This window comes from Schistocerca cancellata, chromosome 12 (genome assembly GCF_023864275.1).
Source record: "Schistocerca cancellata isolate TAMUIC-IGC-003103 chromosome 12, iqSchCanc2.1, whole genome shotgun sequence".
In the NCBI taxonomy this organism is placed as follows: Eukaryota; Metazoa; Arthropoda; class Insecta; order Orthoptera; family Acrididae; genus Schistocerca; species Schistocerca cancellata.
The window spans coordinates 133,634,911-133,661,330 of record NC_064637.1 but is presented as its reverse complement, the minus strand read 5'-3'; positions in this window follow the sequence as shown (position 1 = coordinate 133,661,330).

Here is a 26,420-nt window from a genome sequence, read left to right as displayed (position 1 = left end):
CATCAGGAGTAGTGACTGGCGTATTGTGACGAGCCAGTTGCTCGGCCACCATTGACCAGACGTTTTCAACTGGTGAGAGATCTGGAGAACGTGCTGGCCAGGGCAGCATTCGAACATTTTCTGTATCCAGAAAGCCCAGTACAAGACCTGCAATATGCGGTCGTGCATTATCCTGCGCAAATGTAGGATTTCGCATGGATCGAATGAAGGGTAGAGCCACGGGTCGTAACACATCTGAAATGTAACGTCCACTGTTCAAAGTGCCATCAATGCGAACAAGAGGTGACCGAGACGTGTAACCAATGGCACCCCATACCATCACGCCAGGTGATACGCCAGGATGACTATGACGAATACACGCTTCCTATATGCGTTCACTGCGATGTCGCCAGACACGGATGCAACCATCGTGATGCTGTAAACAGAACCTGGATTCATCGGGAAAAAAAGACGTTTTGCCATTGGTGCACCCAGGTTCGTCGTTGAATACACCGTCGCAGGAACTCCTGTATGTGATGAAGCGTCAAGGATAACCGCAGCCATGGTCTCCGGGCTCCTAGTCCATGCTGCTGCAAACGACGTGGAACTGTTCGTGCAGATGGTTGTCGTCTTGCAAACGTCCCCATCTGTTGACTCAGGGATCGAGACGTGGCTGCACGATCCGTTACAGCCATGTGTATAAGATGCCTGTCATCTCGACTGCTAGTGAAACGAGGCCGTTGGGATCCAGCACGGCGTTCCGTATTACCGTCCTGAACTCACCGATTCCATACTGTGCTACCAGTCATTGGATGTCGACCAACGCGAACAGCAATGTCACGACACGATTAACCGCAATCGCGAAAGGCTACAGTCCGACCTTTATCAAAGTCGGAAATGTGATGGTACGTATTTCTCCTCCTTACACGAGGCATCACAAAAACGTTTCATCAGGCAACGCCGTTCAAATGCTGTTTGTGTATGAGAAATCGGTTGGAAACTTTCCTCATGTCAGCACGTTGTAGGTGTTGCCACCGGCGCCTACCTTGTGTGAATGGTCTGAAAAGCTAATCATTTGCATATCACAGCATCTTCTTCCTGTCGGTTAAATTTCACGTCTGTAGCACGTGATCTTCGTGGTGTAGCAATTTTAATGGGGTAGTGTATTTGAAATATGTTTGTATGCCAGTTAAGGAGAAAAATCGGTATTATTGTCATATTCTTGGAATGATGAACGTGAAAGAATCGCTTAAAGCATCGTACCTGTGGACAAGGAGCTGCAACTGCTGATACCGAAGGGGTCGACGGCGCAGGTACAGTCAGGGTGGCGTATACAGGAAGAACACTGTGATAAGATTTTCAAATCTAGTTCTGTTTCATGATTAAGCTATGATTCTCGAACTGAGGAAAGCCACTAGTACGTAGTTCTCTTATCCATGGATTACCAGTGTGCTGGAACTGCCAGAGAGGAAATGCTCGAGATGCCTGTTTCGCTTGATGCCTGTCTCGCTCGCAGGTTACGTTTAGCGAGTCAGAAGAGGCGGTAATGTTAGAGGCACACCAAACACTGGCAGCTTCGTAATCCGTAAGTTTAATTTGATGTATCTGCCATCTGTAGCTGCCTCCAAGCCGCAACACTTGGTAGTGAACACAAGCGAACCAGAGTGAATGAAACTTCCTGGCAGATTAAAACTGTGTGCCCGACCGAGACTCGAACTCGGGACCTTTGCCTTTCGCGGCCAAGTGCTCTACCATCTGAGCTACCGAAGCACGACTCACGCCCGGTACTCACAGCTTTACTTCTGCCAGTATCTCGTCTCCTACCTTCCAAACTTTACAGAAGCTCTCCTGCGAACCTTGCAGAACTAGCACTCCTGAAAGAAAGGATACTGCGGAGTGCTAGTTCTGCAAGGTTCGCAGAAGACCTTCTGTAAAGTTTGGAAGGTAGGAGGCGAGATACTGGCAGAAGTAAAGCTGAGAGTACCGGGCGTGAGTCGTGCTTCGGTAGCTCAGATGCTAGAGCACTTGCCCGCGAAAGGCAAAGGTCCCGAGTTCGAGTCTCGGTCGGGCACACAGTTTTAATCTGCCAGGAAGTTTCATATCAGCGCACACTCCGTTGCAGAGTGAGAATCTCATTCTGGCAGAGTGAATGAAGTTGGCGAGAGATGGCCATCGCCACGGCCAGTGAATAGGCTGATGAACCGTGTTCTGCCTCTGTCGGTAGTCGCCCTCGACGCACTGGGAATCCCACTTCGCAACTTGTGGGTACCCGGCCGCCGGCGCCGCCGCCATGTCTCTTCTTTGGTCCGTGTGGCATTGAAGGTCCGGTGGACCCTGCCTCAATGTCTTCTGTGTAATGGTATAAGAAATGTTTTAATTACAGGTACATTTTTGCGCCAGTAACAAGTTGGTGCGTACGTTCGTATCGTTTGTTTTTTCGGTTGCTATGAGTTTGTTTATAGACTGCGAACCCAACACTACGAATGCCATTTGCTGATTTTCGCACCTAGCATTTACATAGGACAATTCTCGTTCCCTGTTCCAAGCTCAGCGTTGAAGGGGCTTTGTGGTTAAACTAGCTTAGCACCAGCTGATTCGCTGGCACAGACTATATAGCCTGCAGATATTTTTTTACTGTTGTTTAATCGGAATTTCTTATGTTCCTCACAAATTGCACCACCTAAACTTTTTACACTAAATAGGAGCATATAAGGACTGTCTTTCCGGATGTACTTCTGAGCAAAAAACCATTCTGGTAGCTGGAGTCCAAAGTTTTTATTAATCGTGCCTTTTCTATTCTTCTGGAGACATTTCCATAGTAACTTTCATACCCTAATAAATGTTTGTTTATATATGACGTAATTGAAATACCAATTTTCATAAATTTATCTCTAAATTTTTGTAATTTAATGAAATACTTTCTTAAAAAATTTAATTACGTATTGCATACTCTTAGGGGTTTAATTTCGCGACAAATATTTTTGTGTTTCTAACCGAGAAGTCAAATACCAACTGTCATACATGTGGCCTTAAAAATCCTATAGTAGTACTATTTATTTATTTTCAAGAAAATTTACGCTCACTATTTTACCCCCTTAGTCCTTCAGTTACCAAAAATGCTGTAACACTTATTTCTACGTTTATTTCTGACAAACAAAATACCATTTTTCGTAAATCTAGCTTTAAAAATCCCCTATTTAACCCCATTATGAGTGAATTTAAATACCTTTAATAACGACATACTTTCAAAAAGCCTTTCATCCCGTACTTCACCCGCTTACGAGCAGAATTTCGGACAATCCCTTCTTAAACGATGCCTACACCCTCTTCATAAATGTGTGCACAATGAAGTATTTCCATAAAAACTCTTCATTTCACCCCATACAGGTCGAATTTCCAAAAAACAGCGGAACAGACTATTTGTAACCAAGCAGTCAAATACCAATGCTGAGTTGTACCTTGAATAAAAAATCTTTCAGAGTAGTTTAATTACTATTTCTTTAAAGCAGCTTTCACCCACTCTTTCACCCCCACAGGTGGAAACTCCCAAAAATGCTGAAAAACTTATTTTCGACCGAGAAACGAAATACCAATTTTCGGAGGTCTAGTTTCAAAATTGCCTTAATAGCGACGTTTCTGACTGAACCCTTCATACCCCACGGGCTGGAATTTCGAAAAATCTCTCCTCAAACGACGCCTATGGTGTAAGATGCACACCTTCTGCAAAATTTCGTGTTTCTGTCCTCAGCGATTTGGGCTGGAGGATCTTAAGTGTCAGGACGTTGCCTTTTACACATCGAAATTGCTCACGCAACTCGATATCAGAAGCAAACAAGATAGGAGACGAAAGCTTTGTGTAATGGTTGCGGCGTAACTGAGAGAACGCAAGCTTTCGTTTATGATTCCCTACAAGGCCGACAACCAGCCGAACAGTAGCTAAGAGGTACAATGAGTACAAAACGTATTCATCTAGTCGTAATTTTTAAAAAAAAATTAGGTATATGTCACGTGAAAGGAAGGGAACACAAAATGTGAACATCCAGTCATATGCAACGAACCTTGGTAAGTCGTCCACTCTTAATTTAGAATCAGAAAATATGATCAATGTCTGGGCTCTGAGGAGGAGTGTTAAGTTGTACAGGAGCCACAGTCTTGTATTTAGAGCCGTATGCTTTGGGTCGTTATCTTGTTGAAAAATGTAATTTCCTAGCAGACCTATTTTTCGGCGCTAGGATTCAGATAGTCCTTTAAAATGTTGATATACATATGGTGATCCATTGTACCTTCTATGAAATGCAATTTTCAAACACCTGCTGCACTCATACAGCCACACACCACCAAAGAGCCACCAGTGTTTAACCGTTGGCTGAAGGTTGCGTGGTAAGATCTCCGCATTACTCTTACGCCACACCACTCGCCTGCCATCCGACCCGAATACGTTGTATTGAGTCTGATCAGAAAATATTACTCGATTCCAGAAGTCTTCCTTCTGAGTCACTGTTACATCGCAAAATGAAGTTTCATGCGATTCCGTTCACTGACCCAAAATTTCTTGCGCGCTACCCGGCCGTGATACCAATACGTCTTGAAGGCATTTCTGATTCTGTTGTCACGTACCTTCTATCCCCTAGACTAACTCCGCAGCCAACTTAGGAGCGCTGACTTTAGGTTTCTTCATTCCCCTCATGATGAATCTCAAGCCTACATCAAAGTGTGAGGGCGACCGGTACGTGATTGATTCGTTAATGATTTCGTTGCGCAAAATCTACCTTTTATCGACTGAACCGTCAACCTAGGTCTACCGACTATTTTAGCAATCTCATAACATGATTTGCACTCATTGTGTCAGCACAGAGTAAGTTTCGTTTCGATCAGCGTCGTCTCACTACCCTTACGGCCCATGGCGCTAATAGCACTGTATCGGCGCCGCTCAGAACCACAACACGCGATAGGGTGGGACCGCGCACCGTTGACTCTAGTGTGTGCCGGGGTCAGCGTTATAATTTCATCACTGCGCGCAGAATTTCGGCATATTCAGATGGAGTACGAATACTTTATAAACTAGCTCTTATATTACATTTTCTATTTTGTTAACCTTGCTGTCGATTTTGAGGTATTTCTCTGCTTGCTTTTCAACAAAAATGTCTTATCGAGGTACATTTTTGCATGACTGGCGCTTTAGATTTTGTATATATTTCTTTTCTTGTTAGACTTTTCTAAAAGGTATGCAGCTAGACTAATACTTTTTGGACTCACTGTAGCTGCGCGAAATAAACATGACGAATGCCGTTTGCTCATGGGCACCTAGCCTTTACACCAGACAATTATCGTTCGCTGTTCCAACTTCAGCGTTCGAGGGGGCTTCATACGCAGTTAAATAATTGCAAGACGGGAGCTCGCTGTTCCGTGAGGAACATCCTCGCGCAGCGCTGCCGATTCCGCGCGGTGTGCAGTACGTGTATACGCGGAGGAGCGGAATTACTGGTGGCCACACACAAGAGCCAATTTGGACGTTTCGCCGAGCGGTGGCGTCTGCAGCCCTGCAGCGAGTTAAGTTCGCCACCGGAGCAGAAACGGCGGGCAACCGCGAAGCACGGGCCAGCGGTAAGCGGGCCGTGCAGCGCCACAACAAACCGTCGGTACGCCACAAGATCGTGTTTCCGTGTGTTCTGCAAATTATCAGTAAACACTACCCGCGATTCTCTGAAGACTGATACTGCCATACAGAAAACAGCATCAGACCTCTGACTGCTTTACAAATCAGTTTATCTGTTAACTGACGTTACGCATGTCCAACAACTACGGTTGGAGACTCAAAAACCATCATATACACCACTGGCCACTAAAATTGCTACACCAAGAACAAATGCAGGTGATAAACGGGTATTCATTGGACAAATATATTATACTAGAACTGACATGTGATTACATTTTCACGCAATTTGGGTGCATAGATCCTGAGAAATCAGTACCCAGGACAACCACCTCTGGCCGTAATAACGGCCTTGATACGCCTGGGAATTGAGTCAAACAGAGCTTGGATGGAGTGTACAGGTACAGCTGCCCATGCAGCTTCAACACGATACCACAGTTCATCAAGAGTAGTGACTGGCGTATTGTGACGAGCCAGTTGCTCGGCCACCATTGACCAGACGTTTTCAGTTGGTGACTGATCTGGAGAATGTGCTGGCCAGAGTAGCAGTCTAACATTTTCTGTATCCAGAAAGGCCCGTACTGGACCTGCAACATGCGGCCGTGCATTATCTTGTTCAAATGGAGGTAGAGACACGGGTCGTAACATCTGAAATGAAACGTCCACGGTTGAAAGTGCCGCCAATGCGAACAAGAGGTGACCGAGACGCGTAACCAATGGCACCCCATACCATCACGCAGAGTGATACGCCAGTATGGCGATGACGAATACACGCTTCCAATGTGCGTTCACCGTCATGTTGCCAAACATGGATATGACCATCATGATGCTGTAAACAGAACCTGGATTCATCCGATAAAATGAAGTTTTGCCAGTCGTGCACGTACACCATCGCAGGCGTTCCTCTCTGTGATGCAGCGTCAAGGGTAACCGCAGCCACGGTCTCCGAGCTGATAGTCCATGCTGCTGCAAACGTCGTCTAACTGTCTTGCAAACGTCCCCATCTGTTGACTAAGGAATCGAGACGTGGCTGCACCATCCGTTACAGCCGTGCGGATAAGATGCCTGTCATCTCGACTGCTAGTGATACGAGGCCGTTGGGATCCAGCACGGCGTTCCGTATTACCGTCCTGAACCCACCGATTCTATATTCTGCTAATAGTCATTGGATCTCGACCAACGCGAGCAGCAATGTCGCGATACGATTAACCGCAATCGCGATAGGCTACAATCCGACCTTTATCGAAGTCGGAAACGTGATGGTACGCATTTCTCCTCTTTACACGAGGCATCACCACAACGTTTCACCGGGCAACGCCGGTCAACTGCTGTTTGTGGATGAGAAATCGGTTGGAGCCTTTCCTCATGTCAGCACGTTGTAGGTGTCGCCGCCGGCGCCTACCTTGTGTGAATGGTCTGAAAAGCTAATCATTTGCTTATCACATCATCTGCTTCGTGTCGATTAAATTTCGCGTCTGTAGCTCGTCATGTTCATGGTGTAGCAATTTTAATGACTAGTACTGTATGTTTGATTACTTTCAGATTATTCACTCACACTAATGAAAAAGTGGTGCTCGTGGGTCAGTGGTTAGCCTCGCTGCCTGTAGATCGCATGGTGCAGGTTTCTATTCTTAGCTGGGTTGACGATTTTCTTCGGTTGGGGAGTGGCAGTACACGCAGTCATTTCATCTGTCAGTCAAAACCGAAGCTGGCATTTTGAGTGGAAAATTTGGCAACATGTTGACCACTTACACGATTGCGCCAAGCTATCTTATTTCGTCGCTAACTACTACTATATTCGATATTACCAATTCACTTAAACTGTTCTGCGGGATACAAATTCTCAGAAATGATTTCTGTGTTTGAAATTTAATTTGACTGTTTATGCATTATCTCATTGGGTAGATATCTACAAAAAAAAGCAAAGTCTTCACTGATTGATCTTTGCCTAGCTCAAACCGCTAAGAATAGAAATTTGTAGAAGGTGTGGATCTTATACTGATGGAGTAGCTTGAGCAGTGATTTTTCGAAATCACTAAGGGGGTGACGTTTGATTTAATGTGCCTATTAAAGTAATTTTGAAGCTAGACTTACGAAGATTGGTATTTGGTTTTTGAGTCACTAAGAAATACGTGTCTCAGCATTTTTGGAAATTCAACCGCTAGATGGGTAAAATAGTGGGTGAAAGCTTTTTTTAGAACTACTAAAGAACTCCAAAAGGATTTTATGGTTACACCTATGACAATTGGTACTTGAATTTTCGGTTAGATACAAAGAAATATTTGCTGCTGGGTCAAAGTTGCTATCTAACTATCTCTACAAGAACGGAAAAGGCACGACTAACAAAGTTTTGACTCCTGTTACCAGAATCGCTTTTTGGTCAGAAGTACATTCGAGGAAGACCATCCTTATAAGGCATTTATCAGCATAAAATGCTTAGGAAGTGTTTCCATTTGTGAACATAAAAAATTCGATTAAATGAAAGATCTGTACAGGCCGTACCGTCTACACAAGCAAAGCACCGCTAGTAGCAGAATACAAGGGCGTGGTTAACAGCAAAGCCTCGTAATTTACCTGAGAACACTTACACTTCTCACACAAAACAATCTTTATTAGCAGTCCTCATGTTTATTCTTCGTGTCTGCATACCTAGCTCTCAACATAGTCAATTTGTCGACGACTGCATTTGTCGCAACAAGAGGCCAGTTTGTTGATATAGTCACTGTAAAACGTTTGACGGAGCCATCATCTCACCTCTCCTTGCACTGCTTCATTAGTATCCAAGTGATGTCCTCGAACGTGTTCTTTAACATATGGAAACAGATGAAAATAGGATGGGGGCCAAGTCGGGACTGTATGGAGGACGATCGATGACCGTGAACCCAAGGCGTCGCATTGCTACAGATGTCGCAGCGCTTGTGTGTGGTCTGGCATTGTCATGCTGAACGAGAGGGTGCTCCATATGTGGATGAAGTTTTCTTCGAATTCGTGCTTTCAGTTTTCTGAGGGTTTCTCATGCACCGACATACTTATGTCACAGGCCGTCATGCTGTACAATACAATTTGGAGCCGTGTGTGTGTGTGTGTGTGTGTGTGTGTGTGTGTGTGTGTGTGTGTGAGAGAGAGAGAGAGAGAGAGAGAGAGAGAGAGAGAGAGGGCGTGAGCGCTTAAGTTCTGTTACTGCTGTCAATCTTTGGTCTTGCTGTGGCACAGTCTGTCTCTGCGCAGTCTGATACTTTCTTACTTTAAGTGTGGTCCGTGATAGACGTTTTCGGTAATGCTGTGTTGACTTTTGATTGTATCTGTTAGATGAAAGACATTGTAGAGGGCAGCAAGGATGAATCTGATGCATATATTGAAAGGTGAAAAGTGTGGACGCCATACACCCCATACAGTCTACAGCGCCTGATTTACATATGGTGCCTATAATTGGAACAAACTTATGCAGCGTAAATCTGTCTGTCACACATTAGCGTATCTATTACGTTTCGCTGCAATACTGTACTTACAGCCCACACAGGACCGTAATGAGTAGCTGTAGTTTAAGTATAATCACCAGATGCGAACCACACTAACTTTCAGTTCACTCCATTCCGCGTCTACTTGTAACCAACGAATTGCAACCGTAGCGTCTGGAGCCAACATATTCGCCTCTGTCTGATTGTAGCGTGGAGGACGTCGACCGCACTTGCAGCTGCACACTACGATACCACGTGACAATTATAAGGGGTATAATTACAGATACCAGTACCTGTGTGTTAGAAGTATTGACCCTGGCTATAGAGTCGTCCCACTGTGGCAAGGCGCCGAAATATAACATTCCCAGGGAAAGACATTTCATAAAATTCCCAGGGAAAGACATTTCATAGAATTCCCAGGGAAAGACATTTCATAAAATTCCCAGGGAAAGACATTTCATAAAATTCCCAGGGAAAGACATTTCATAAAATTCCCAGGGAAAGACATTTCATAAAATTCCCAGGGAAAGACATTTCATAAAATTCCCAGGGAAAGACATTTCATAAAATTCCCAGGCCTGCGATGTTAACCAGTTCCGCACGTACAGCTGGACGTCGTCGTCCGAGGTGAACCGTTTGTCCCTCACAGCCTTTTTACGTGGACCAAAAATGAAGTTATCACAGGGAGAGGTCCGGACTGCATGGACGGTGGCCGACAACCTCCGGTTTGAATTTCTGCAGGACTGCCTTGACTGTGTTCGCCGTATGAGGCTTTGCATTGTCGTGGAGCAGAATGACCCCAGTGGTGAGGTTGCCTGGTCGTTTTGATTTGATCGCTTGGCGAAGGCTGGTCGAGGTTTGCGAGTAATGCTGGGTGTTCAATGTTGTCCCATGCTGCAGGAAGCTAATCAGAAGGAAGCCATCTTGGTCAAAGAACGTTAGCATAACCTTTCCTGCACTCGTGTGGATGGCCTTGGCTTTTTTTGGTGTTTATGATCCTGGATTCTTCCACTAGAGACTGTCTTTTTGATTCCGGTTCGAAGTGATGACACCGTGACTCATCTCCAGCCAACACTCGTGCCAGGAACGCATTCCCTTCCCGAACATAGCGCTGCAGATGAGCAAGACAGTGGGCCATCCGACATGCTTCCTGGTGTGGTTGAAGACTGCAGGGCACCCACTTGGCACACACTTTGCGCACGTGCAGCTGTTCCTTCACGATGGTGTTAACAATCCGACCACGGCGGCTATGGCTTTCACTGTCACTCGGCGATCCTGGGTAATGAGTGCATCCACCAGCTGGACGGTTGAGTCTGGTGCTCCAGACCGTGCATCATCGTCTAAGGACACCCGTCCTTCCCTGAAGCGCTTGTGCCACGCCTTTACCCTTGCAAGGGACATTAAGTGTCCGCCGTACACCTGTGACATTCGTCTGTGAGTGTCCGTTCCCCCTCCTCCTCCCGCTTCCAGAAAACGGGCAACACCTCTTTGCTCTTCTGTTGACGCCTCCATGTCACTGCAATGCGACTGGCAGATTTGGACGATTGATGCATGCTGCTGCTATATCTATAGTCACGTGACGTGCACGCGTGCCTTCTAGTGACGGACTGTGAACTTCCACGCTCTGGTCGGAACCACACCTCGTTGCACGCGCCACGATATTACCTCCGGTCACCGGTTTGCGCATTCCAGACTCCGCATCGTTTCTTTCTGAACTCCCCTAGTTCACTGCGGTGCTTGGTCCGTTTTGAACAAAAATTCCAATTTTTATCCTCCTACTCTAAGGCCCATCTCTAATGGAAGCAGTGTCCTTTTTGTTTTCCATGATACCTCCGCAAAAACAAAAATTGTGCAGGTGGTGGTAGAATGTGCATACAGTCGTGTGCTGGTGTGACTAGTTTCACGTCCATTGTGCACATATCGCTGCAGTCCGCCTGCGGTGATAGTAACCGCGCTGTGTCGGCTGCGGCAGTATGCAGCCAGTACCCGTGTCCGCATCCGCACTGCTTTAATCGCCAGAGCAAGCTACTCTGTAACTCTACCCACGTAGTAGCACTGCGGACGTACGGAGCGGCACGTTTGGGTCGTTGCCATGTGCAGAGCATGCTGTGACAAAACGAGTCACAGCTTCTAGTGAAGTGTAGTGAGGACTTTATACACATTTCAACCGGAGTCTACCACAATGACTTCCTGTAGTACACCCACTGAGGTTTGTGCAATATCTCATTTTAAAATATCATTAAACATTTTGGTTATTGTGCCGTGCCGTGTGCTCCTGCGATTTGATTGTTTCGGTGTAGTGTGTTCGACCTCTTTCGATTCGCTTTGCGGTGCGCGGGTTGGTGCGCCCTCTGGGATACCGTGCGGGAATCTCGGGCAGAGAGAGACGAGCGGGTCTGGACGGAGCGACGCCGGAAGACTGCGGAAGTCGCGTTGGCAAGTGGTGTGAGCGTGGCAGCTGCACTGGGGCCGGCCCAGCAGCGGAACTGGAGGTGCTGCAGTGACTCGCTGTCGTTCCTCCTGTTTACGACTTCAACCTTCCTCACGCTGTGGCTACGGGCTGGTGTTATTCTGGCCATCACCTTATTAGCGGCATTTGGAATATTATTGTTAAAGGTGAGCTGTTAGTTTGGTTCATCTTCATCTGGTGGAATTACAGCGAGACTTCTTTCTGTCGTATTCTGGCTTGCGCTGCTGAGCAGTGAGTGTTCCCACGTCGCGTGTCGAAATACTGACTTCCCTGGTTGATTTACGTATGAACTGGAGTGCCTATGTGGACGTGTTTGCGTAAATTGTTGATGAAGTGTTTCGCAATGCCCTTACGTTGCATTTCAGTTTTTTACTGAACTTATGTCAGTTAAGGGACGCCCAAATTGTCACGCTAGTCAAGTTTAAGTCTACTGTGACACCACTTTTTACCTGTTGGATTAAAATTAATTCAATCTTAACCACAGGTTGGAATAATTCAAGGCTAATTTTAAGTGCCGTGTGTGTGTCCTTTTCTCTTACTACTGTTGAATGGTAAACTTTTTTGGAAACCCCTTTGACGTCATTTCACGGTGTGGTTTTAGGAAGAGTTCTGCGGGTACTGTTGTTAACGGCTCCTGTTGCAACGGTGTTTCTGGCCCACACATCTATCGCACGCCAGGGGTTTAGTGACCACCGCCAACAGTGCGGTAACTTACCAATCCTTTTCGAATCACCGTCTGGCCTACGACTATATGGATTTCTGTGGTGAAATTCAAATGGAGGCACTGTCTTGTTAACTTGTCTGAACTGAATGTGCTTGCCTTGTAAAACAGGTCATTACTGATTCTGAGTAGTTTAAGCAGTGGTAGGGCACACGTTTTTCCGGACCAGACTGTACTTGGCATTAATTGCTTTGTCTTGGTAAGTCTGTGTGCTACGTAAGATAACGCAAGCGCCATTGTGGGTAAAATTTACCATTTAACTATTTATGTTGGTTCTGTGAATCATTGTGGCACACAAGGTCACGTAAGACGGTGCTGTAGTGGGCAGATATTGCTATACGTCCGTGATATTTCCTGTAAGCTATTGTGCCCATTGGGTTATGCAAGGCTTAAATACAGTGACCTGTTTGGTAATTTTCTGTTTCGTAATAACATTAACTAGCATTAAAATTTTGGGAAAGGTTTAAATCTCATTTTTTCAGATTGATTGATGTTAGATAACTTGTTGGTAATTCATGTGAAATCAGCTGATGTACATTTAAATTGAGCAAGTTGTATGTCAATATGTTGTTACCAGTACCATTCATGAATTTTCTTGCGTAATAAATTTTACATTCTATCCTCAATTTGTCGCTCAGCCTTCCACTCCAGCAGCCCCTGTAGCCTGCTCCCAACCATATCAGTTATTTAAAAAGTTGTCAAAGAACAAAGCAAGGCCTCTCCTAAGTGTACATCTTTAAAACAAAAACGGTGAAACTATCTCGTGATGATCAGTCTTTAGCAGTGAGGTTGTCCTCTCCACACAGGATGGGTTGTTCCACACTCAGAGGCGTGGTCTGGGTGAGACTAAGTTTATCTCGGTGTATGATGTCCTGCTCACCAAATGGCAGCTTCAACGAGATCCTGAAGGTTGCCATGTGGTTCGGACTCTGTGGAACGGCCACCTTCAACACGTTCCATGCACGCTTAATTGCATTAATGTCTGGGGACTGTGCTGACCAATGCATTCGGTTGATGCCGCGTCTTTGAAGATACCGGGACACTGCTGGAGTATAGTGTGGCCTTATATTGTCTTCCACTAGGATGAAGTTTTAGCCGCCTTCGCGTCTGTAGGGCTTACAATCTTTTTTTGAACGTCTTGCAGGTATTTGGGACCAGTCAAATTGCTCTAGATGGGAATTACAGTGGTCCACATCTCATCATTACTTCTGCACAGAAAATTCCAGCTTTGGAACGAAGGACTTCCTGAATTTATCGGCTTTCCTGGTGTCTTATAGCGCTTCTCCAACCCTGAAAGTCTAGTGTCTGCTGAAGGGACCAGGATTGGTACGCGACCAAACATGCAATTACTACAGGGTGTTTCAAATATGACCGGTATATTTGAAACGGCAATAAAAACTAAACGAGCAGCGCTAGAAATACACCGTTTGTTGCAATATGCTTGGGACAACAGTACATTTTCAGGCGGACAAACTTTCGAAATTACAGTAGTTACAATTTTCAACAACAGATGGCGCTGCAAGTGATGTGAAAGATATAGAAGACAACGCAGTCTGTGGGTGCGCCATTCTGTACGTCGTCTTTCTGCTGTAAGCGTGTGCTGTTCACAACGTGCAAGTGTGCTGTAGACAACATGGTTTATTCCTTAGAACAGAGGATTTGTCTGGTGTTGGAATCCCACCGCCTAGAACACAGTGTTGTTGCAACAAGACGAAGTTTTCAACGGAGGTTGAATGTAACCAAAGGACCGAAAAGCGATACAATAAAGGATCTGTTTGAAAAATTTCAACGGACTGGGAACATGACGGATGAACGTGCTGGAAAGGTAGGGCGACCGCGTACGGCAACAACAGAGGGCAACGCGCAGCTAGTGCAGCAGGTGATCCAACAGCGGCCTCGGGTTTCCGTTCGCCGTGTTGCAGCTGCGGTCCAAATGACGCCAACGTCCACGTATCGTCTCATGCGCCAGAGTTTACACCTCTATCCATACAAAATTCAAATGCGGCAACCCCTCAACGCTGCTACCATTGCCGCACGAGAGACATTCGCTAACGATATAGTGCACAGGATTGATGACGGCAATATGCATGTGGGCAGCATTTGGTTTACTGACGAAGCTTATTTTTACCTGTACGGCTTCGTCAATAAACAGAACTGGCGCATATGGGGAACCGAAAAGCCCCATGTTGCAGTCCCATCGTCCCTGCATCCTCAAAAAGTACTGGTGGTCTGGGCCGCCATTTCTTCCAAAGGAATCATTGGCCCATTTTTCAGATCCGAAACGATTACTGCATCACGCTATCTGGACATTCTTCGTGAATTTGTGGCGGTACAAACTGCCTTAGACGACACTGCGAACACCTCGTGGTTTATGCAAGATGGTGCCCGGCCACATCGCACGGCCGACGTCTTTAATTTCCTGAATGAATATTTCGATGATCGTGTGATTGCTTTGGGCTATCGGAAACATACAGGAGGCGGCGTGGATTGGCCTCCCTATTCGCCAGACATGAACCCCTGTGAAAGACCAGGTGTTCCGCCAGAATCCAGAAACAATTGAACAGCTGAAGCAGTACATCTCATCTGCATGTGAAGCCATTCCGCCAGACACGTTGTCAAAGGTTTCGGGTAATTTCATTCAGAGACTACGCCATATTATTGCTACGCATGGTGGATATGTGGAAAATATCGTACTATAGAGTTTCCCAGACCGCAGCGCCATCTGTTGTTGAAAATTGTAACTACTGTAATTTCGAAAGTTTGTCTGCCTGAAAATGTACTGTTGTCCCAAGCATATTGCAACAAACGGTGTATTTCTAGCGCTGCTCGTTTAGTTTTTATTGCCGTTTCAAATATACCGGTCATTTTTGAAACACCCTGTACATTCTGCAATGGTCCGATGTTGACGTGCAAGAGCCCAGATCCTTAGATTGCGTCGGTTCCGTTGCTTCCGTGCAAAACTTCTCATTGATCTTCTGAAATTAAGACCACCTTGATGCAATCGTCTACGTACTGTTTGGTCTCAGACACGGAGTCATTTCCAATATTTCTGGCAGTTACGTTGGGTGCCTGCTTGCCGACAACATTTGGAGGAAACGCATTTGTGTTGTCATACGAGGACGACCAGTGGGAGGTCTGTCGTTCAAATTTACCGTCTTTCTATACTTTCTCCACACCTTAGGCACACCACTGAGTGACATGTAGCCGATCGGCAGTATCTTGCTTTGTACGACCTGCCGAAAGTGAAGCCACTGTCCTGGCACTGTTGTATGCCTTTACATGGCATGTTACTGCAGTGCTGAACACAAACTTAATGAGGCTGTTGTTGATACTGGACTGCTCGTGGTGTGTTTACATGACTCAGAAACAGCCACTAATCATGCCAGTAATAAACACTGTCTATTATATGGGCTCTAACCGGATGATGAAGTGCCTGGTTCAATGATACCTCTAGCATCGTAGATTACATTTTACAATATTATCCCAAACTTTCGTTGAGGAGTGTGTGGCGTCAGGAAGTTTCAGTAGGTTAGTTACGCGAACTTCCTAGTGGAAGGATTTGACGTTATGCAGTGAGACCTTAGCAGAGCAAGTATCATGCGTACTGTCTTTTTCGCGGCTATGAGGACAACACTTATTGCGCAGGACAGAAATAAGCCAATTCCTATGTATAGAACAGCTTGAAACATCTAATTAGCACAGAATTGAGTGCATGTACCAAATGTTAAGTAAACCGTTTCCCTTCGATTATTTTGTGGGGCGGTAAGCGAGAGGAACTTTAGTAAACGTCTGAGATTATTGTTAAAGTTTGTTGGAAGCGGCTAAGTGCTCTCTCTATGAAACACTGGCGAGTATAGTCTGGGTACTCAGTTTTAAGAAAAATCTAGTTTTTACGCGTCTCAGTGTTGATCATGTCAAATCTCCCCAGCTATGCACATCACACTGACAATTTGGCAGGCGCATTCAGTGCTGTTTGTGGACACTGCAAAATGAGTTACGAAAAGAGTTAGCAGAAACGAAGTACTACATTACGAAGTCGTGCCTCGTGATGAGGTTTGGTTTGTGGGGCGCTCAACTGCTCGATCATCAGCGCCCGTACAAAGTCCCAATTTTTAACAAAGTCCAACTTTTACGAAGTTCAATCGAGTCCCAACTGCGCGATAATCAGCGCCCGTACAAAGTCCCGATATTTAACAAAGTCCAATTTTTACGAAGTCCAATCGAGCCACTATCACAAATGCTGATGGTTGTGATTAAGTGATGAGGGCAACACTCACAAACAGTCCCCAGGCAGACAAAATCCCCAACCCGGCCGGGAATCGAACCATGGACCCCGTGATCCAGAGGTACCGACGCCAGCCACTTTACCACGAGTTGCGGATGTCGTGACTCATGTTGAAGATTCACTTCAAGAGCAGTGGAAATGTGAGCGGTAAACTTTCGTCTTATCACTTTTGTGAGGGCTACCAGCGGGAAAAAGCTTTTAAATCTTGATATAAAAGGTAATGTCCTGACTCCTCATCGCCCAGGCCAAACCGCTAAGGAGACAAAAAATGAAATTTGGAGGCCCGGATCTATTCTGTAGGCGTCGTTTAAGAAGGAATTTTTCCAAAATTCCAACCTTAAGCGGGTGAAACAGAAGATCAAGAGTTTCTTGAAAAATGTCGCTATTAAGGCAATTTTGAAGCTAGAACTACCAAAATTGTTATCTGGTTTCTCGGTCGGAAATAAAGGAATAGACTCAGCATGTTCGGAAATTTAACCGATGGGCGTGAAATAGAGTAAAGGCATTTTTAAATATATAATTGAAGTACTAAAATAGTTTTGAAGTTTCATCTTTGAACATTGGCATTTGATTTCTCGATTACAAATAAATACCTGTTTCTGTGTTTCTGGAATTTGAGCCCCTAAGGGGGTAAAATAAGTTCGAACTGATTCACTGATACAATCAACCATCCGAAACCGCTGAGAATAGAAACTTAAAGTTTGGGGACGGTGTGGATGATAACGTACAAATCGCTTCGGGAGAGACCGTCCGAAATTTTATTACTGAGGTAATGAGATAAAGGTAAAATTCTAGTTGAAAGTATGTCGCTATTACGGGAATTTTGAAGCTAGAACGACAACAGTTGTTATTTGGTTTCCCAGTCAGAAAACAAAAAAATACGTGCATTGGCATTTTTGGTGATTTAACCACTAAGTGAAATAGTGAAAGTTTTTTTGAAAATCAATAATTACTAGGGAACAAACTAAAGCATTTTTACGGCTGCATCTATGACAATTGATATTTGATTTCTCGATTTTGTTTCTGGAAATTCTGCCCCTAAGAGAGTGCAACAGAGGATAAATTTTAACAAAATATTTTGTTTCGTTAAATTTTGTAGTTAAATTTATGGGAATTTGTATTTCACCTCTCGGTCAGACATGAAGAGTGATTTGTAAGGGGATGAAAGTTGCAATGGAAGTATCTCCACACGAACGCAACAGCCATGATTAACAAACACTGTAGATTCTAGGTACCAGAATCGCTTGTTGGTCAGAACTGCATTCGTGAAAGACGATGTTCATATGGCCTTAATTAGCGTGAAAACGTAGGTGTTGCAATGTGAGAACACAGAAATTAAAGAGAAGATCTCTGCAGACCGTACAGTCTGCGCGAGCGATGCAGCGGACGCTAAAATAGTTCTGTACAAAATTTGTTGAAAGTTCTTAATTCTCAAATAGTCGACGAATGAAGTCCTGGTACATGCGCTCCGGTAGTCAGACTGCCTTCGCTTCTCATTGTTGGAACATTGCGTGTGTCTGAAGTTTGCTGCAGAAGTTGTGCAAAAGCATATGGTCCTGTCTTACAGGTGAAGCAAATGTCAAGTAAGCAACTGTCCACAGGAGGGTTATTAAGAAATATTTTTGCTATCTTGTGTAGGTGGAGAACTTACGAAAAGTTATATTACTGTTATGGCGTAATGAAGCCTAGTTTAATTAAATGTCTGTTCTCATTTTAATAGCACCAAGTTCCAGAGCACACCAGAGTTCTGTGCGCACAGGTAGGCCAAAAAATTTAATTAACATAATAGTTCCTGTTTACTGTAGTATACAGTGATTGGCGGACTGTGAAAACAGTTCAGAGGCTTAATACCAATAGAAGATTTCAGTAAAGAGTTACCCTGACAATTTTCAAGCAGTAACATGTTAAACTGAGTCGTTTTTGCAGTTAGATGGCATACGTAAATTTCATTGAAAACGGATTGATTTCTCGCAGACGTATTCTTTGATGCATCGGCTAGTCTGGATTTCCCATCTTTAAGCGCAAGCTCCGTATATTTCCGTTCAAAAAATATGATTTTCACATAGTTCTGTTGCCCTACGCTGAGATTTACATAGTTCTACATCAAAAATAAATTTTACACATTTCTCAGATATCAGCGCTTACGAACGCGAGCTTTTTTTTCCCTTCTTTTTGAAGTATGTGAGAAACTTTCACTCATTTAGTATTAGAACTCAATGACTAGGTTATGACAGTATTTTAAAATGTCTGAATTCTGCCAATAATCATATGAATAACTGGAAGTCAAATTTTTGATGCCCCTGGAAGTCTTTAGAGAGGCTACCTCCAACTCGGGTCGTTTAACAGAATACATGTGGTTGAATCAATGAAATATTTTAATCAAATGAAACTACTTGGTTCCAGAGATCTTTTGAAGTCTCAGACATCTATAATGTATACAGTGTGGTCCATTGAACGTGATCGGGCCAAGTATCTCACGAAATAAGCGTCAAACGAAAAAACTACAAAGAACGAAACTCGTCTAGCTTGAAGGGGAAACCAGATGGCGCTATGGTTTGGCCGCTAGATGGCGCTGCCATAGGTCAAACTCATATCAACTGCTTTTTTTAATAGTAACCCCATTTTTTATTACATATTCCTGTAGTACGTAAAGAAATATGAATGTTTTAGTTCGAGCTCTTTTTTCGCTTTGTGATAGATGGCGCTGAAATAGTCACAAACATATGGCTCAATTTTAGACGAACATTTGGTAACAGGTACGTTTTTAAAATTAAAATACAAAACGTAGGTACGTTTGAACATTTTATTTCGGTTGTTCCAACGTGATACATGTACCTTTGTGAACTTACCATTTCTGAGAACGCAGCGTGATTACCTGCAAATACCACATTAATGCAATAAATGCTGAAAATGATGTCAGTCAACCTCAATGCATTTGGCAATACGTGTAACGACACTCCTCTCAACAGTTCGCCTTCCGCAATGTTCGCACATGCATTGACAATGCGCTGACGCCTGTTGTCAGGCGTTGTCGGTGGATCACGATAGCAAATGTCTTTCAACTTTGCCAACAGAAAGAAATCTGGGGACGTCAGATCCGGTAAACGTGCGGGCCATGGTATGGTGCTTCGACGAGCAATCCACCTGTCATGAAATATGCCATTCGATACCGCTTCAACCGCACGCGAACTATGTGCCGGACATCCATCATGTTGGAAGTACATCGCCATTCTGTCATGCAGTGGAACATCTTTTAGTAACATCGATAGTATATTGCGTAGGAAATCATCTTACACTGCACCATTTAGATTGCCATCGATAAATTGGGGGCCAATTATCCTTTCTCCCATGATGCCGTACCATACGTTAACCCGCCAAGGTCGCTGACGTTCCACTTGTCGCAGCCATCGTGGATTTTCCGTTGCCCAATAGTGCATATTATGCCGGTTTACGTTACCGCTGTTAGTAAATGGTAATTTCTCTTGTGCCCAGTGGCAGAACAGTACACGACGTTCAAAGTCGGCGCCATGCAATTCCTAGTGCGTAGAAATTTGGTACGGGTGCAGTCGATGATGTAGCATTCTGAACACCGACGGTTTTGAGATTCCCGATTCTCGCGCAATTTGTCTGCTACTGATGTGCGGATAAGCCGCGACAGCAGCTAGAACACCTACTTGGGCATCATCATTTGTTGCAGGTAGTGGTTGACGTTTCACACGTGGCTGAACGCTTCCTGTTTCCTTAAATAACAACTATCCGGCGAACGGTCCGGACACTTGGATGATGTCGTCCAGAATACCGAGCAGCATACATGGCACACGCCCGTTGGGCATTTTGATCAAAACAGCCATACATCAACACGATATCTACCTTTTCCGCAATTGGTAAACGGTCCATTTTAGCACGGGTAATATATCACGAAGCAAATACCGTCCGCACTGGCGGAATGTTGCGTGATACCATGTACTTATACGTTTGTGACTATTACAGCGCCATCTATCACAAAGGGAAAAAGTGGTCTGAGACAGTCATTTCTTTATGCACTACACGAATATGCAATAAAAATGGGGGTACCTATTCAAAAAAACGCAGTTGATATCCGTTTGACCTATGGCAGCGCCATCTAGCAGGCGACCCTAGCGCCATCTGGTTTCCCCTTTCAAGCTAGACGAGTTTCGTTCCTTTCAGTTTTTTTCGTTTGACGCTTATTTCATGAAGTATTTGGCCCGGTCACCATCAATGGACCACCCTGTATACGTAGAAGCGGAAGCCGAAAATTTCTACAAAGTTTGGGACTCGAACACGAGTCTTCAGCTCACTCGGCGGACGCGCAAACCACTACGCCACCCTGACAGTGGCTTTGCGCAGCTGGACGGAGTACCGAAGCACGCATCCCTCAGTCCAAATTCACGCCTACACATCAGCCCATTTCTTTTTATGCCGAGGTGCTATTCCATTACAGTTGGAGTGCTGTTCGAGTTTAAGGGGAATAGCAAGAGGGCTGAGGTGTGAACGGGAATTTAGACTGAGGAGGGAGACCTACTAGGTTAGTCCGTGCAGTTGTGCAAAGCAACTGAGTGGCGTACTGGTCAGCGCATCTGCCTAGTGAACAGGAGACCCGGGTTCGAATCCCGGCGTTTGTATAAGTTTTCACTCGTCGCTTTGGTCTGCATAGAAACATCATGGGCGTTGTGTTAGTCCTACTTCACCTATCACGAGTTATTCAACCATTTAATTATAGTGCCCAGCTGTTTTGAAGCCGTGAGAGGAAGATCATAACGTCGTGCAAGGCACACCACATTTCTAGCAGCACGCCGACGTCATGCTACAGCCGACATCGCAAACAGACACACAACTACCGCAGTTCTAAATCATCTATAGGGAAATTACGGCTCAGTTCACTCCTCTTGTAAACTTGATACGCCGTAAATCCCTCGACCGCAATACTACGCCCAACAGCGGGAAGGAACGACAAGCCATCCATATTCGTCTACAAGGAAAGAGGCTGAGTGATCCACGAAACTACCGTGCATTATCCCTCATATCCATCTGTTTTACGTTCTTAGTGCATTCCGAGCTGAAATTTAGTTGGTTGGTTGGTTGGGTTGGGGGGATTAAAGGGACCAGACTGCGACGGTCATCGGTCCCTTTTTCCAAAAAAAGGGAAACCACCCAAAGAGAATAAAAAAACGAACAACAGGAAAGACGTCAGACGACACGGGACAAGAAATACTCCTACAGAGATCAGACGAAACAAATTAAAATCACACAGAGTGTGACAGTGGTTGGCCGACCATAGAGATAAAAAGGAAAAGCCAACCACCGAGAACACATTAAAAACTCAGCGTAAAATCGTAGGCCAATGGCCTGAATCAACACAAAAGAACAGAACAAACACTCAGAGTAAATAATAAAAAACCCCTGCCCGAATAAAACGGAAAACTAAGTCAGCCATACCAGGGTCATCACATAAGAGGGCAGGGAGCGTATCAGGCAGCGCAAATGTCTGCCTGACCACAGCTAAAAGGGGGCAGGCCAACAAAATGTGGGCCACTGTCAAAGCCGCCCCGCAGCGACATACAGGAGGGTCCTCCCGGCGCAGTAAATAACTGTGTGTCAGGTGGGAGTGGCCAATGCGGAGCCGACAAAGGACGACAGAGTCCCTGCGGTTGGCTCGCAGGGATGACCTGCACACAGTCGTCTTCTCCTTGATGGCACGGAGTTTATTGGGCATGATCCGATTGCGCCATTCAGCGTCCCAAAGCGCAAAAACTTTTCGGCGGAGGACTGCCCGCAAATCAGTCTCTGGGAGGCCAACGTCCAGAGACTGTTTACTCGTGGCCTCTTTCGCCAGGCGGTCAACATGTTCATTGCCCGGGATACCGACATGACCGGGGGTCCACACAAAGACCACAGAGCGGCCGCAACGCGCAAGAGTATGCAGGGACTCATGGATAGCCATCACCAGACGAGAACGAGGAAAACACTGGTCGAGAGCTCGTAAACCGCTCAGGGAATCGCTACAGATAACGAAGGACTCACCTGAGCAGGAGCGGATATACTCTAGGGCACGAAAGATGGCGACTAGCTCAGCAGTGTAAACGCTGCAGCCAGCCGCCAAGGACCGTTGTTCGGAATGGTCCCCTAGAGTTAGCGCATACCCGACACGACCAGCAACCATCGAACCGTCGGTGTAAACAATTCCAGAGCCCTGATACGTGGCCAGGATGGAATAAAAGCGGCGGCGGAAGGCCTCTGGAGGGACCGAGTCCTTCGAGCCCTGTGCCAAGTCGAGCCGAAGGCAAGGGCGAGGAACACACCACGGGGGTGTACGCAGAGGCGCCCAGAAAGGAGGTGGAACTGGGAAAAACCCAAGCCCGCAGAGAAGCTCCTTGATGCGTACGGCGATTGGACAACCCGACCGGGGCCGACGGTCTGGCAGATGGACGACTGACTGCGGGAACAGGACACGATAATTTGGATGCCCGGGCAAGCTAAAAACATGGGCAGCATAAGCGGCCAGCAAACGTTGGCGTCGAAACCGCAGTGGAGGTACACCTGCCTCCACTAGGACGCTGTCCACAGGGCTGGTGCGGAAAGCACCAGTGGCAAGGCGTATCCCGCTGTGGAGAATTGGGTCCAGCACCCGCAACGCAGATGGGGATGCTGAGCCATAAGCTAGGCACCCATAATCCAGGCGAGACTGGATTAACGCCTGGTAGAGCCGCAACAGGGTAGATCGGTCGGCGCCACAGCGGGTGTGGCTCAAACAACGCAGGGCGTTGAGATGCCGCCAACACGCTTGTTTAAGCTGCCGGATATGAGGCAGCCAAGTCAACCGGGCATCAAAAAGGACACCCAAAAACCTGTGGGTCTCCACCACAGCAAGAAGTTTATCGGCAAGATAAAGCCGCGGCTCAGGATGGACCGTTCGGCGCCGGCAGAAATGCATAACGCGGGTCTTGGCAGTCGAAAACTGAAAACCACGCGCTACAGCCCAAGACTGCGCCTTGCGGATTGCGCCCTGTAGCTGACGTTCAGCTGCTGCAATGCTAATAGAACTATAGTAAAGACAGAAGTCGTCAGCATACAGGGAAGCGGAGACAGAATTTCCTACTGCCGCAGCGAGACCGTTTATTGCAATTAAAAACAGGCAGACACTGAGGACAGAGCCCTGGGGTACCCCGTTCTCCTGGACGAGGGAGGAACTATACGAGGCCGCGACTTGTACGCGGAAGGTACGATACGACAGAAAATTTCTGATAAAGATCGGCAGAGGGCCCCGAAGACCCCATCCATGAAGCGTAGAAAGGATGTGATGACGCCATGTCGTATCGTACGCCTTCCGCATGTCGAAAAAGACAGCGACCAGGTGCTGACGGCGGGCAAAGGCTGTACGGATGGCCGACTCAAGGCTCACCAGATTGTCGGTGGCGGAGCGGCCTGTACGGAACCCACCCTGAGACGGAGCCAGAAGGCCCCGAGACTCCAGCACCCAATTTAAGCGCCGGCTCACCATCCGTTCAAGCAACTTGCAAAGAACGTTGGTGAGACTAATGGGACGGTAGCTGTCCACCTCCAGAGGGTTCTTTCCAGGTTTCAAAATGGGGATGACAATACTTTCCCGCCATTGCGACGGAAACTCACCCTCGACCCAGAGACGGTTGTAAAGGTCGAGGAGGCGTCGCTTGCAGTCCACTGAAAGGTGTTTCAGCATCTGACAGTGGATGCGATCTGGCCCGGGAGCGGTATCAGGGCAAGCGGCAAGGGCACTCTGAAATTCCCACTCACTGAATGGAGCGTTGTAGGGTTCAGAAGCGTTGGTGCGAAAGGAAAGGCTCCGACGTTCCATCCGCTCTTTAATGGAGCGGAAGGCCTGGGGGTAATTCGCAGAAGCGGAACTCATAGCAAAATGCTCTGCTAAGCGGTTTGCAATGACGTCGGAGTCAGTACAAACTGCTCCATTCAGTGAGAGCGCAGGGACGCTGACAGGGGTCCGATAGCCGTAGACGCGTCGAATCTTGGCCCAGACCTGCGATGGAGTGACATGGAGGCCAATGGTAGACACACACCGCTCCCAGCACTCCTTGTCTTGGCGGATAAGGAGGCGGGCCCGCGCACGCAGCCGTTTGAAGGCGAGCAGGTGGTCTATGGAGGGATGTCGCTTGTGACGCTGGAGCGCCCGCCGGCGATCTTTAATCGCTTCAGCGATCTCAGGCGACCACCAAGGCACAGCCCTCCGCCGAGGGGACCCAGAAGAACGGGGAATGGCAGACTCGGCGGCAGTGACTATGCCGGCGGTGACCGATGTAACCACCGCATCAATGGCATCAGTTGAGAGTGGCTCAATAGCGGCAGTGGAGGAGAACAAGTCCCAGTCAGCCTTATTCATAGCCCATCTGCTAGGGCGCTCAGAAGAGTGACGCTGTGGTAGTGACAGAAAAATCGGAAAGTGGTCACTACCACACAGGTCGTCATGCACACTCCAGTGGACAGATGGTAAGAGGCTAGGGCTACAGATTGAAAGGTCAATGGCGGAGTAGGTGCCATGCGCCACACTGAAGTGTGTGGAGGCACCATCATTCAAAATCGAGAGATCGAGCTGCGACAATAAATGCTCAACGGTGGCGCCTCGACCTGTTGCCACTGACCCACCCCACAGAGGGTTATGGGCGTTAAAGTCGCCCAGTAATAAGAAAGGTGGCGGCAATTGGGCTATCAGCGCAGCCAGGACATACTGCGCGACATCACCCTCCGGTGGAAGGTAAAGACTGCAGACGGTAAGAGCCTGCGGCGTCCACACCCTAACAGCGACAGCCTCTAAAGCTGTTTGTAGAGGGACAGACTCGCTGTGAAGAGAGTTAAGGACATAGATGCAGACGCCACCAGACACCCTTTCATAAGCTGCTCGGTTCTTATAATAACCCCGATAGCCACGGAGGGCGGGGGTGCGCATTGCTGGAAACCAAGTTTCCTGCAGAGCAATGCAGAGGAAAGGGTGAAGGCTGATAAGTTGGCGGAGCTCAGCTAGATGGAGGAAGAAACCGCTGCAGTTCCACTGGAGGATGGTTTTGTCCATGGCTGAGAAAGGCGTGCCGGGACTGGGACGGCAGATTACGCCGCTGGGTCACCTGCTGCCTCCGATTGAGCACCCGTGCTAGTGCTATTGCTATTCACGGCGTCTGAGGGACCGGCGAGATCGAGGTCCTCAACGGACGCCAGAATCTCCACCTCGTCCGCAGACGCAGAGCTAGAAGGTTGCGATGGGGTGGCTACCACCTTCTTTGATTTCTCACGCTGCTCCTTGGGTTTAACTGGCTGGGAGGGCTTCACCGATTCAGTCTCCGGGACTGAGGAGGATCGGGAAGCCCTTCGACCTGCAGATTGTGGGCACTTACGCCACTGTCGATCGTCAGCCTTCCCGCCGGTGGAAACCTGGGAAGGGAGGGACCCAAGGGACCCCTTGCGAGCGTGAGACACTTCTCCGGCTTAGAAGCGGGGACCCCCCCCCCGATGGGGGGGATGGTGTTGCTCCTGAGGTAGGTGGCACAGGAGCAACCCGGTGGGTAGAGCCCCCCACTGGCAAGGGGGCAGGAGGAGTTGTACCACTCGTCGATCCGGCCGGAAGGCACGAAACTGATGGGGCTAGCACAGGTGTTGTAGCAGCGGCGTAGGAAGTTGTCATTCGCACTGGATGTAATCGGTCGTATTTCCGTTTGGCCTCAGTATAAGTCAGTCGGTCCAGGGTCTTATATTCCATGATTTTGCGCTCTTTCTGGAATATTCTGCAGTCTGGCGAGCAAGGTGAATGGTGCTCCCTGCAGTTGACGCAGATGGGAGGCGGGGCACATGGA